Genomic DNA, 12,346 nt, shown 5'->3' with positions numbered 1-12,346 from the left:
ACTTATACCTTCCTTTATTATCAGTTGAAAGCTATTGCTGATTTAATTGTTTCATTTTCTTTACATTGGTGATGTGTTGGAAGCTTTATGTTTTGAATATGAGTCCTTCACAAGATGTGTATAAATATATATAAAAACATATACATATATAAATGCACATATACATGTAACACATGCACACATAGAAAATACTTTTCATGCAGAACAATTTTGCTGGTGATGGTCTATATTACAGTTAACCCATAAACAACATGAAGTTAGGGGGAACCAACCTCCTCCATAGTCACAAATTGATGTATATCTTTTGACTTCCCCGAAACTTAACTACTAAGAGACTACTGCTGACAAGAAGCCATACCAAAAACATAAACTGTTTATTACCATGTATTTTGTATGTTAGATGCATTATGTACTATAGTCTTACAGTAAAGTTAGCTAGAGAAAAGAAAATGTTATTAAGAAAATTATAGCCAGGCGTGGTGGCTCACGCCTGTAATCCCAGCACTTTGGGAGGCCAAGGCAGGCAGATCACAAGGTCAGGAGTTTGAGACCAGCCTGGCCAATATGGTGAAACCCTGTCTCTACTAAAAATACAAAAATTAGCTGGGCATGGTGGCGGGTGCCTGTAGTCCCAGCTACTCAGGAGGTTGAGGCAGGAGAATCACTTGAACCCGGGAGGTGGAGGATGCAGTGAGCCCAGATCATGCCACTGCACTCCAGCCTGGGTGACAGAGTGAGACTCTGTCACCAAAAAAAAAAAAAAAGAAAAAAAAGAAAGAAAGAAAAAAGAAAAGAAAATTATAAGGAAGGGAAAATACGTTGACTATTTATTAAGTGAAAGTGGATCACAAAAGTCTACATTCTCGTCTTCACGCTGACTGGGCTAAGGAAGAGGAAGAGGAGGTTTTTGTCTTGCTGTCTTAGAACTGGTGGAAGCTGAAGAGGTAGAAGGAAGAGACCGGAGAGAAGGCACGTGGTGTAACTTCATGGAAATACATCATAATTTCTGTCGATATTTTTGCTTTTTTATTTATCTACAAATGTTTCTGCACGGTACCAATTCTTTCTCCACTATTTGTTCTAGTCTCAGTACCCATATGCTACAAGGGTCTATCTCTGCTGTAAAAGCCTTTCAAAGTAGTCTTGAATAATCGAATGATTCTGCCAGATTGTCTAATAACAATTTCTTTTCTGGACTGCTTTTTTTCCATCTCCCTCCTCATCATCTGATATTAGTTCAGAAGCACTCAACTCCATCCAAGTTGTCTTCTGTTAATTCCTCCAGTGTGGTATCTTTTTGCTTTTGAATTTCTCTCAAGACTTGTACCTTGAAACCCTTCATACCCACTTTCTTTTTTTTTTTTTTTTTTTTTTTTTGCCATATCCATAATCTCTTTCATTATGTCTTTGATTGGCTTTGTTGTAAATCCAGTGAAGTCATTCACAACACCTGGACACAGTTTTCTTCCATAGAAATGTATTGTTTTGGGCTTGATGGCTTTCATGAATTTTTCCATAGCAATCATGGCATCTTCAATGGTGTGACCCTTCTGGACATTCATAATATTTTCTCTATCAGCATTCCCTTCCACAGCATTGATAATCCTTTCCATAGAGTACCATGTGTAATGAGCCTTCATGGTCCTTATGACCCTCCGATCTAGAGGCTGAATTAGAAACACTGTGTTTAGAGACAATTAGACCACTTCGGTGATTTCAGTGTTGACCTCTAGGGCTTCTGGATGTCAAGAAGGATGATCTATTATCAAAAGCTTTAAAAGGCAATCCCTTATTAGGAAGATACTTCCTGACTTTAGGGATAAAGCATCAATGGAACCAGTTAAGAAGGAGTTTTGATTGCCCAGACCATCTTGTACAACCAAAAGGCTGGCAGCTGGGGTTTATCTTGGTTCTTCAAGACTCAGGGGTTAGCGACTTTATAGATAAGAGCAGTCCTCATCAGAAACCCAGCTGCATGTGCACAACATATTAGAGGTAGGATATCCCTTCCTGCTTTAAATCTTAGTGCCCATTTCTCTTCCTTACTAATAAATGTCCTTTGTGGCAATTTTTTTTTCCAGGTTGAGCAATTTCATCCTCTTAAAAAAACCTGTTCAGACCAATATACTTCCTCCTCAGTGGTTTTCTTAATAACATCTGGGAACTTGCCTGCTGTCTCGTGGTCAGCATAAACTGTTTGGTTTGCTATCTTGACTTTTTTTAGTGAAATTTGTTTCAAAATTATCCAACCATCTCTTTCTGGCATTAAATTATTTGGCTTCAGATGTATTACTTTTTTGTTGCTTTAAGTTACCATGTAATGACTTTGCTTTTCCTAGAATCATATTAGAATCTATAGGTATGCTTTGCTTATGGCAATGCTGCACCACATAGAAGCTGCATTTTCAATACGATATAAAAAGATATTTCACAAAAAGTAAAAGATTTTTGCACCTGTTGACATAGCAGCAGCGACAGCTTCAGTCCTTATGCTAGATTCATTTACCTTTAAGTGATAGGAAACCACAACCGCAGACAACAATTTATGGTACATATCTAGTAGTTCAACTTTTTCATATAATGTCATGACTTTTCTCGGCTTCCTGGGAGCACTTTGTATGGGGTCCCATGGTGTAATTCAAGGTTATGGGATTACACTAAACGTGATGAAAAATACAAAAGAACTGTGAGAACTCACTTTTTACCGTAGTACACAATTTACCGGAGTGATGAACTGCTCAGGTGGAGGGTTTTAGCATAGTATGGCCTTCTAAGCAGATGTAACATGAGCTCACCACAATAACAACAGGAGGTGGCTATGAAATGATTACAGTAGTACAGTATTACTACATTTAATTTGATGCAGTTAGAATTTGATACTTCATCTTTACACTTCTTTACATTTCTCTTGATTACAAATGGTGCAATGTATAGTTTACAAGTATTTGTGTGTTTAAGTTTTGATAAATTTTAACTTTTCATGATAAATTTATGTACTATTTTATGGTAGCAAATGATAAAAATGGACTAGTATCTGTATGTATTTTATGTATTCGTGACATACCTAACATTTTCTTAATTTATTTTTATACTTCTAGGCCATGTGGTTAGTCTGCAAGTTTTTGCAAATTGTTACAAATCTCCAAAATTTTTCAAATTATTTATTGAAAAAAATCCACGTAAAAGTGGACCTACAGAGTTCAAATCAATGTTGTTGAAGGATCAACTGTAGTGTGTTTCTGTTTTAAACTTATATTTCTTTATATATTTATGGAAGGTATTCTCACTATGTAAGTCCTAGGCTGAAAGTTCATTTTTTTCTCAGCATTTTAAACATGCCTTTCAATTGTTTTCTATTCATCATGATTTCTTATGATAATTTAGCTATCACTCTTATTATTTGTCCTTTTATGTAAGCTGTCTTTTTTCCTTATTTTTATTTTTCTTTTCTGGCTGCGTTCAAGACTATTTCTGTATCTTGCATTTTCCGCCCAGTTTTGACTAAGCTTTTCCTAGGTATTTATATATATATATATATATTGTGCTTGGGTCAACTGCACTTGGATTTGGGGGTTATCTTTCAATTTAGAAACTTCTTAGGCACTACCTTTTCAGATGTTATCATGACTGGTCTTCAAATTCACTAGTATATTCTCCTTTCATGTCCTGTCTGCTCTTTAGCCCACCCAATGAGCTTTTTATTTCTGATACTGGGTTCTCCATTCCTGGTGTTTTAATTGTATGAATACTATTTTCATGGATATGCTGAAATTACCTATTTCTTCACTCTTGTCTTTCTTCCCCACTATATTTGTTAACGTAATTATCATGATGATTTCAACGTCATTGTTTGATCATTCTTGCCTCTAGGCCAACTCTGGTCCTGCTCATATTGACTTGACTATTTTTTATGTTAATCATGTGTTGCAATTGCCATCTCTTTTGCTTTTCTCATTGTTTATATTTATGTGCTAAGGATAATACATAAGAGAACAGTACAGACCTGAAGAAAATAATATTTATCTTCCAAAGAAGCACATGGCCATCTGTCAGGTTGTCAAGGCAGTGGCTAGGCGAATCTAATCTGCAGTGAAGCTAGGTCTGGGCCTTGCTGCCGCACTGATTAGTTCTCAAATCATTTCAAATATTTTAAAGGCAGAATTAAAACTTTTCATTTGACATGACATCGCGATTTTCCCAACAAGATTCTAGAGATTTCTTTGTTTTTTCACCTTAGCTATCAGCCTTCAAGGCTCAGAAAATACTGATTCACCTCTATCTTCTGCTTGCCAGCTGTTTGCTTACCATGCCAATTTTCTTCACTTTGTATTTTCTTCACTAGCTTTCTGTGTATCAAGAGACTTCTCTCAATCTTGCTGCTCTGCCTTCCATTCTCAGAGAGTCATTGTAGTGGAGACCTGCTATGTCTCAGAATGATTTAGTTTGGCTCTCATGGTGTAATCTCATTTTTCAGAGGGTCATCCATTGTCTTGCATTTAGGAAGGTTCTGAACACTAGGGTATCTCTCCCCACAATACTACCCAACCACAAGCCTCTGTCACACTACCCTGGAACACGATGCTAAAAGCCAAAACTGTGACATCAAGACAGTCTAACAAATACTTAAACTGTTTCTTGACTGGGAAATTGCATGACCCCTTAATGGATGTATCCATTTCTAAATTTGTTAGAGGGGGAAATAATGCCTTTCCTTTGTAGACGAAATTAAACAAAGAAAAGTGCTTTAAAGGAAGTGTAAAGTATTATACAAAAGTAAGGTCTTGTTAGCATTAGATGTAATGTATTCAGATGCCAACAGCTGTTTTTCAATGAACACCTCCTAACACCAGTGAAAACACTTTATGCGTGTTTGTTCAAGGACCGGAACACTCTGACAGCAGCTGGCAGTTTCAAAGACCAAACCAAACCAATTTTTCACTGTTAGGAGACTTATTTCCGAGCCTTCTTATTGTATGTTCAGAGTAATACATAAATGTGATTTAAAAAAAAAAATTGATTTGAGATCTTGTCTCAGGAAATTTACTTATGGTCCCTTATTCAAATCTGAAAAAAACGAAAAGATAATTAATTGTTATAAGTATAAATGAGGGCACTAAGACTCAAGTATCATGCCCCAGTTAGCAGATAAGAGCAGGCTTTAACTTACAGTCTCAGTAACTCCAAATCCTTTGTCCTCTCTATCACAGTATATTTTGAGTTTACACTACAATATGATTTCAATCTCTTTTCACTATACTTTCAGATTCCTTTAAGACTTTAATTCCCCTTTAAAAAATAGAAGTTTTTAGTGTCAGTTTTAACGTTAATTTTTTCAATTTTGCTTCTCTCTTCAAACTGTAGCTCTGTAAATAAAAACATAAAGTCAATTTTCTCCAAGTTCAGAGCATTTTCTCTTCTTTCTATCCAGTTATGTCTAAGTTCCGTTATGTTAAATTATCAGCACTATCTCTGACTGTCTATTAAAGGGATCTGTTTAGCCAGGATATTCAATAGAGTCAATGTTTATCCTTGTAATCTATAATTATTAGTGAATTTCCTCTCTCCCATCTCCAGGATGCCATCTGGAATTGCTCTTTGTTCTTTGCCCTGAAGCAAGATATCTACTGCTGACCTGTTTTCTCCTTTCTGAAACTCCTATTTCTCCAAGACAACTCTGGTTGATAGGAAATGAACTACACATGCACACAGAGGAAAGGTGTGTATACGCACACGTGCGCGCGCACACACACACTCCACAAGTGATTTTATCAGAAATAAAAGCAGCGCTTTTAATAAAGTGTGATTTATTTAAAGAGGCACACTCTCATTCTTATTCTAATCTACTGCTTTCCTTTTCTTAAATCAGCAGTTCTTCTAAACTCTGAGGAAAGTATCTAATTTTTGTGCTTCATCAAGGATGATAGAAATTCATACAGAAACAGACATAATTCTTTTGTGAACTGTTTGTGTGACTCAAAATGGAATATTTTCATCAAACCTTCAGGAATTGGAATACTTGTGGATACTCCTAGCTAATTTATGTTTGGTTTCTGTTGTTTAGTTATGAACTTCTAGGCAATAGACATGGCTTCAATGATTGTGGCTGAACTGAATTAGTCTATATAACTAGTTGGAAGATACTGAACATTTTGTATTACTTTGTTTTTGTTTTTTCTTGATTTTTTGCTTACTGATCAAGGAACTGGCCAGGCATTCACTCAACTAATACTTTTCATTGCATAATGTTCTCATTTGTCATCAGGAATATGTGTTAATATTATCAATGAAGCTTTCAAAATTGTAAATTCCCTGCGTCAAGCCTTAAAGTTTATGATATAATGGGTGGAGTGGAAACACAGGTGAAGTGGGATGTGCTCCTGTGAATAAGGGTAGATATGGACTATTAATCACACGTTGAAGCACTTAAATACAGTAGGGGATGTGCCCTAATGATATGAAGGACAGGGAACGCTTTTGAAGAAAAGCAATGTTTTAGCACTGTTCTAAAGAGAAGGGCATTCACCCAGGAAGAGAGAAGAGAACGAACATTCCAGACAGAGGGAGCAGCATAAGAAAAGATCCAGAAAGGAGAAGTAGCTTCCAATATTTGAGAAATTTAAGTAAAAATTATTGGTGGGAGCGGATGACAAGAGATAAGATCATGTAGGATCTTATAAACCATGTTAAGTATTTAGATTTTATTCTTATCACACAGGTCAGATAAAATATGTAAACATGTAAAATATGAATCTCATAACCAAGTAAGCCTCATATTCCTCACAAGCTATAATGCTTTTGGCAAGTCATGTAAACTCTCTAATCCTCAATTTTCTAATCTCCTGAATAGGACTAATTAAACCAACCTCCTGTGTAGTTAGAAGAGAAAATGCTATTACAAATAAAAAGTATCTATTTCAGTACGTTTTAATAGCAGAAAACCATTCTCAGTCAGGTTTCAGGTCTTCTCACTTGAGCCAGCAGCACTCAGGCTGTAGCCACCAGGCTGCTTAAAGCCCTAGCTCAGGGAGGGGCAGAGTGAGGACCCAGCAGCAGTGGGTGCACGGAGGGCTGCAGGGAAGAGACAGAAGGAGGAGCACCCCTTACCCAACAACGGCATCCATGCTTACTTAGATATTTAGAGACAGATGATGCAGCCTTGTTAACTCATTTTAGGATCTGGGTTTTGGGGTTGGTTCTTTGTGACTCTTGATCTTTCTTCCACGGTTATAAATTGGTGGTGATACAACTCCAAGCAAAGTACAGCACTGGGCAAAAGCTCTTCATGGAAGCTTCATAAGGGGAAGAAAGAAGCAACATAGAGAGAAAAATAGACTTCCACAGACATACCTTCATGTACCATTACTTAGTGAGCTTAGCTTATACTTTCATAAGATAATTGCGATGACATGAATGGTTTATACTAAGCATGAATATTAGGAATGGGTGAAGCACCTTCCTTCCTTTTATATCCTCCTACTCATCTGATAGCTGAACAAAACTGGGCTTCTGTGAACAAGGAAGAGAATGAACAATGGATGCTAGTCAACAAATAATACTATTTGAAATGGATTAGAACATCTTAGAACATGAGGAAAGAAAGGAGAGTTAGATATGTGAGACGATCGGCCAGAAGCAGTGAGCCAGGGGGTTCAACGATCAGAAACTAATATCCAGAATAGACAAGGAACACGAACAACTCAACAGCAAATAATAATAATAATCCCATTCAAAAGTGGGCAAAGGTTCTAAATAGACATTTCTCAAAAGAGGATGTACAAATGACCAACATGGTTAGTTTAAAAATATTTACTGTCACTAATCATTAGGGAAATGCAAATCTAATCTATATTGGGATATCATCTTACCCCAGTTACAATAGCTATTAGAAAAATTACGAAAAAATAAAAGATGCTGGCAAGGATGGGGAGGAAGGGGATCACTCATACACCACTGGTAGGAGTGTAAAGTAGTGCAGCCATTATGAAAAATAGTATGGAAGTGTCTTTTTTTCTTTTCTTTCTTTTTTCTTTTTCTTTTTTTTTTGTTTCTGATGCAGAGTCTCGCTCTGTTGCCCAGGCTGGAGTGCAGTGGCACGATCTCAGCTCACTGAAGCCTCCACACCCCCACCCCCAACGCGGGTTCAAGTGATTCTCATGCCTCAGACTCCCAAGTAACCAAGACTACAGGCATGCACCACCAAGCTCAGCTAATCTTTTGTATTTTTAGTAGAGATGGGGTATCAGCATGTGGGCCAAGCTGGTTTCGAACTCCTTGCCTCCAGTGATCTGCCCACCTTGGCCTCCGAAATTGCTGGGATTACAGGCAGTGTGAGCCACCGCACCCCGCAGGAAGTTTCTTTAAAAAGAAGTAAAATTAGAATTATCCTATGATCCAGCAATCCCACTACTGAGTGTTGATGCAAGCAAAATAAAATCAATATATCAAAGGGATATTGCACCCCCATGTTTACTGCGGCACTATTCACAATAGTCAAGATATGGAACCAATCTAAGTGCCCACCAAAGGATGAATGGATAAGGAAAATGTGGTACATATGTACACTGGAATACTATTTGGCCATAAAAAATGAATAAAATCCTATCATTTACAGCAACATGGATGCAAATGGAGGTCATTATGTTAAGTGAAATAAGACAGGCACAGAAAGACAACACATTCTCACTCATATGTGGGAGCTTAAAAGGTGGATCTCATGGGGGTACAGGAGATAGAGAGTAGAAAAGTGGTTAGCGGAGGCTGGGAAGTGTGTGATGCGGGGGAGTGGGGATGAACAGAGGCGGGGTAATGGGTGCAAACATACTATTAGATAAACGAAAGAAGTTAGAACTTAAACATCAGAATGTTTAATAGCACCGTAGGATGAGTACAGTTAACAACAATCTGTTGTATATTTCAAAATAGCTAGAAGAGAGAATGTAAAATGTACAAACACATAGAAATGATAAACGCTAGAAATGATGGATATCCTAAATAACCTGACTTAATCATTACACATTGTATTCATTTAACAAACTATCACATGTATATTGCAAATATGTACAAACATGATGTATCTTTTTTTATTATTATTTTAAGAAACCAAGTCTAAGCAAATGCAGGGCCAGAATGATCCTATTCCAGGCAGATGGGAAAGAGACTGCAAACATCTGGGGAAATCCAGAGCAAAGAGACCAAGAAGGTCACACAGACCTAAGCTTTATAGAAAATATCTCTAACCACATAGCAGGAAAATGAAATAGGGCTATACAACCAACTTCCAAACAGACCCCAAATACCAGTGAGGATTGTAGGTTGGTCACTACCTTTTGGCTTGATGACTGCTTGGCAGACAATAGGGGTCTTGGCTACAAGCTTTCCTCTCTGCAACCTAAGGCTAGCATCTGAAAAGTGCTATGCACCTTGCCAACGTCCAATGAACATTCAACCACACTGCGAGTGTCTTTAAATAGAAACAACTTTTATCCAGAAGGGGAGACGTTAAAAAGAAAGAAAGAAAGAAAAAGACACAAACAAAAAAAATGCTACAACCTCATCACTGAGAACAAGTAATAAAAGTGTTAAGATCTCTGTTGATAAAAGATAGCAGCAAGGCAGATGACTTAAAAATGCCCTCTGCTTTAGTAACTGTTCACATACCTTTTTTCTCCTAGATGAGTCACCCTCCTTGATTTCCTTAGTTACAAGAAATAAGAAAACAGGTGCACAATTCTTGAGGAAAGATTGGTGTTCCGATCTACTGAACAAAGTTACAGCAGCAACAATAACAACGGGAATGGGGGAAGAAAGCCTCACTCTGTTGTCTTTCTGGAGGTGCGTGTATGTGTGTTGTGTCGTGCACTTGTGTGTGTGTGATTGAAACATAACATTGAGTGCCTACCTTGTATCAGTCCCCAGCCAGACATATTACATATATTATTTCAAATCCTCTTCAAAATCCTGTGAGCTCATCATCATTATCCCTTCTTTATAGATCAGAAAACACATTCAAAGGGGTTAAGAACTTTTCATCAAGTCCCATTCAAATCTGAGAGCCAGTGGCACAGTGAACACCAGATCCACCTGAGGCTACAGTGTGGTTCCTTCCACCACATCACAGCAGTGCGGGGCAACAGCTTGGGGTCTACCGCGGTGAACTCTGTGGTTGTCTGAGAAATGAAGTCAGGGCAGGCTGAGGTTCCAGCAGGCAGTGGAACCGGTGAGAATGCTCTTGGGCTGAAGAGCCACCCTTTTCAGTTCTGCGTTCCCCTCTGTCCTCCACAGAAAAGCCAAAATTCCATCATGGATCAGGGTAACACTGTGTTATTTACATGACAAACGATTTCAGCAAAGAATTTGACCTTGACCTCCTGCCCTTTCCCTGCTTTCACTCTGTGTGGACTCCAATGACCATCCTTTAAGGAAATTACAGTGAATCAAAGCCAGATTGATGTCAACATAACCAAGTACCTAAGCAATCTAAGAAAAGATTCTCTATGAGATCCATCTGGCAAAATTAAGATTTATTGAGTAATGGTACAAAACTATTTTGATTCACAATACCAATTATATAAACATATTGGTACATAGTAATCATATATATATATACAGCAATCATATATATACAGTAATCATATATATATATATACATATTTTTTAAATTGAAACACTATCTGACCAAAGAGTTAGGTTACTTTGGACACTTAGGTTGTTAAATGATATCAGAAAATGAATATATATATATATATATACACACATATACACACATGCACACACACACAGACATGAATATATATATATATATATCCATATTTCTATCCCTTTGGTCAACTGATGTGATTGCTTCAGAACAGAACAAGCGTCCTCTGTAGGATTGCTTTTCAAATAATTCCTTTCTTAGACATTAATCCATTAACTTCGTTTGCCTAATCACTTGCCACCTGGTCAGAATTCAGCTCCTCCAACTCTGAGGGTGTTCTGTCCAGAACTACAGCAGGAGAGAAGGATTTCAGTCTATCACATACAAATTGATTCATGTTAAACACTGTTTGCATTTGATCCTTCAGGATATGCGAGACTACATTAGTCAACTCAAGTAATAGAAAGTAGAGACCTGCTAGTCTTTTCCTAGCCTTGAGAATACACATTCTATGTTGCTATAGAAGGGAGAACACATTCCTATTCTAATTTATTTCTATTCTCATCTTTGGAAGATATGTTAATTCCTTGTAGTTCTCAGGGGTGATATAATCCAAACCAGAATTAACTGACTATCTTATTTCAAAAAGTGCTATTGTTAAATGGCAACCATGCAGTTTTATTGTGTGATTCATAAGAAATCAGGTTGCACAGGCATGCTGGCTTGGGAGCATCAGCCTGCTGCATCAATGCTCTGATTTGAGAGGTGGAAGTGCTGGTGCTTTCTTCCTGTACCTCTTTGAAGATCAGCTGTAGGAGTTGCGAGCAAAGTCTATGGTCTGGAGGGTTTCCATTGTAATCCACTGGCTAACCAGACAAACCAGTGCACATCCCTGGGCCTTCCAATGTTGTAAGATCTGGTCTTGCCTGTGAGAGGACAGCCAGTGGCCCACCTCTTGAACTTCCCTACCTCCCGCTGGTCCAATATAGATGCTGACTGTTGAACTGTGGAAGGAACGAACTGTGTATAGAGAGATGTTTGCAGATGCCCAATCGTCAAATCATCTTTATTTGCAGGGCAGTCGTGTATATTGGACAGAGCTTGGGCTTTGGAATCACCTGGATAGATAGAAGCTAGAATCCCAATGGTTAGTACCTTGTTCAGGGACCTCAGGGCACTCAGCCTCTCTGAACCATCCTTTATTCATCTGTGGGGATGACTGTCAGCTGTTTGATGACGATTTTAAGAAGGCAATTCCAGCGTGCTTTCCCAAATTACTAGATCATAAAATTCACCTGGAAAGTCTGCCCTCATTCAAGAGATCTAGAACGTTCCCCAGAAAATTTTATTTTTTGAAAGCAAGTTTGGGAACCGTAGATAACTGTTAATATGAAACATTAAACACATTTTTTAAAGTGTATCCTTTTTCACAGTACATTTAAAAATTATTAGCCTTCAAAGATTAACAAAATCTAAAATGCCAAAGTTTTTTTGATACAGTTATCCGTGAAGGCTTTTTAAAATCCCTGAATGGAAGCAGTGTTGTTAATTCTCATGTGACCATTCTAATATCCAAGCAAATCTCATTCTGCTGAAAATCTTCCTTGACTGTTTTTAACATGATGAACAGACTTCCTACAATCCTACTCAGTACGAGCACTGCATTTTTATTTACCTAAGTAATTTCTTTGATTCTTCTAAAACTAAACT

Source organism: Piliocolobus tephrosceles, chromosome 15 (genome assembly GCF_002776525.5).
Source record: "Piliocolobus tephrosceles isolate RC106 chromosome 15, ASM277652v3, whole genome shotgun sequence".
Taxonomy (NCBI): Eukaryota; Metazoa; Chordata; class Mammalia; order Primates; family Cercopithecidae; genus Piliocolobus; species Piliocolobus tephrosceles.
This window is presented reverse-complemented; position numbering follows the sequence as displayed.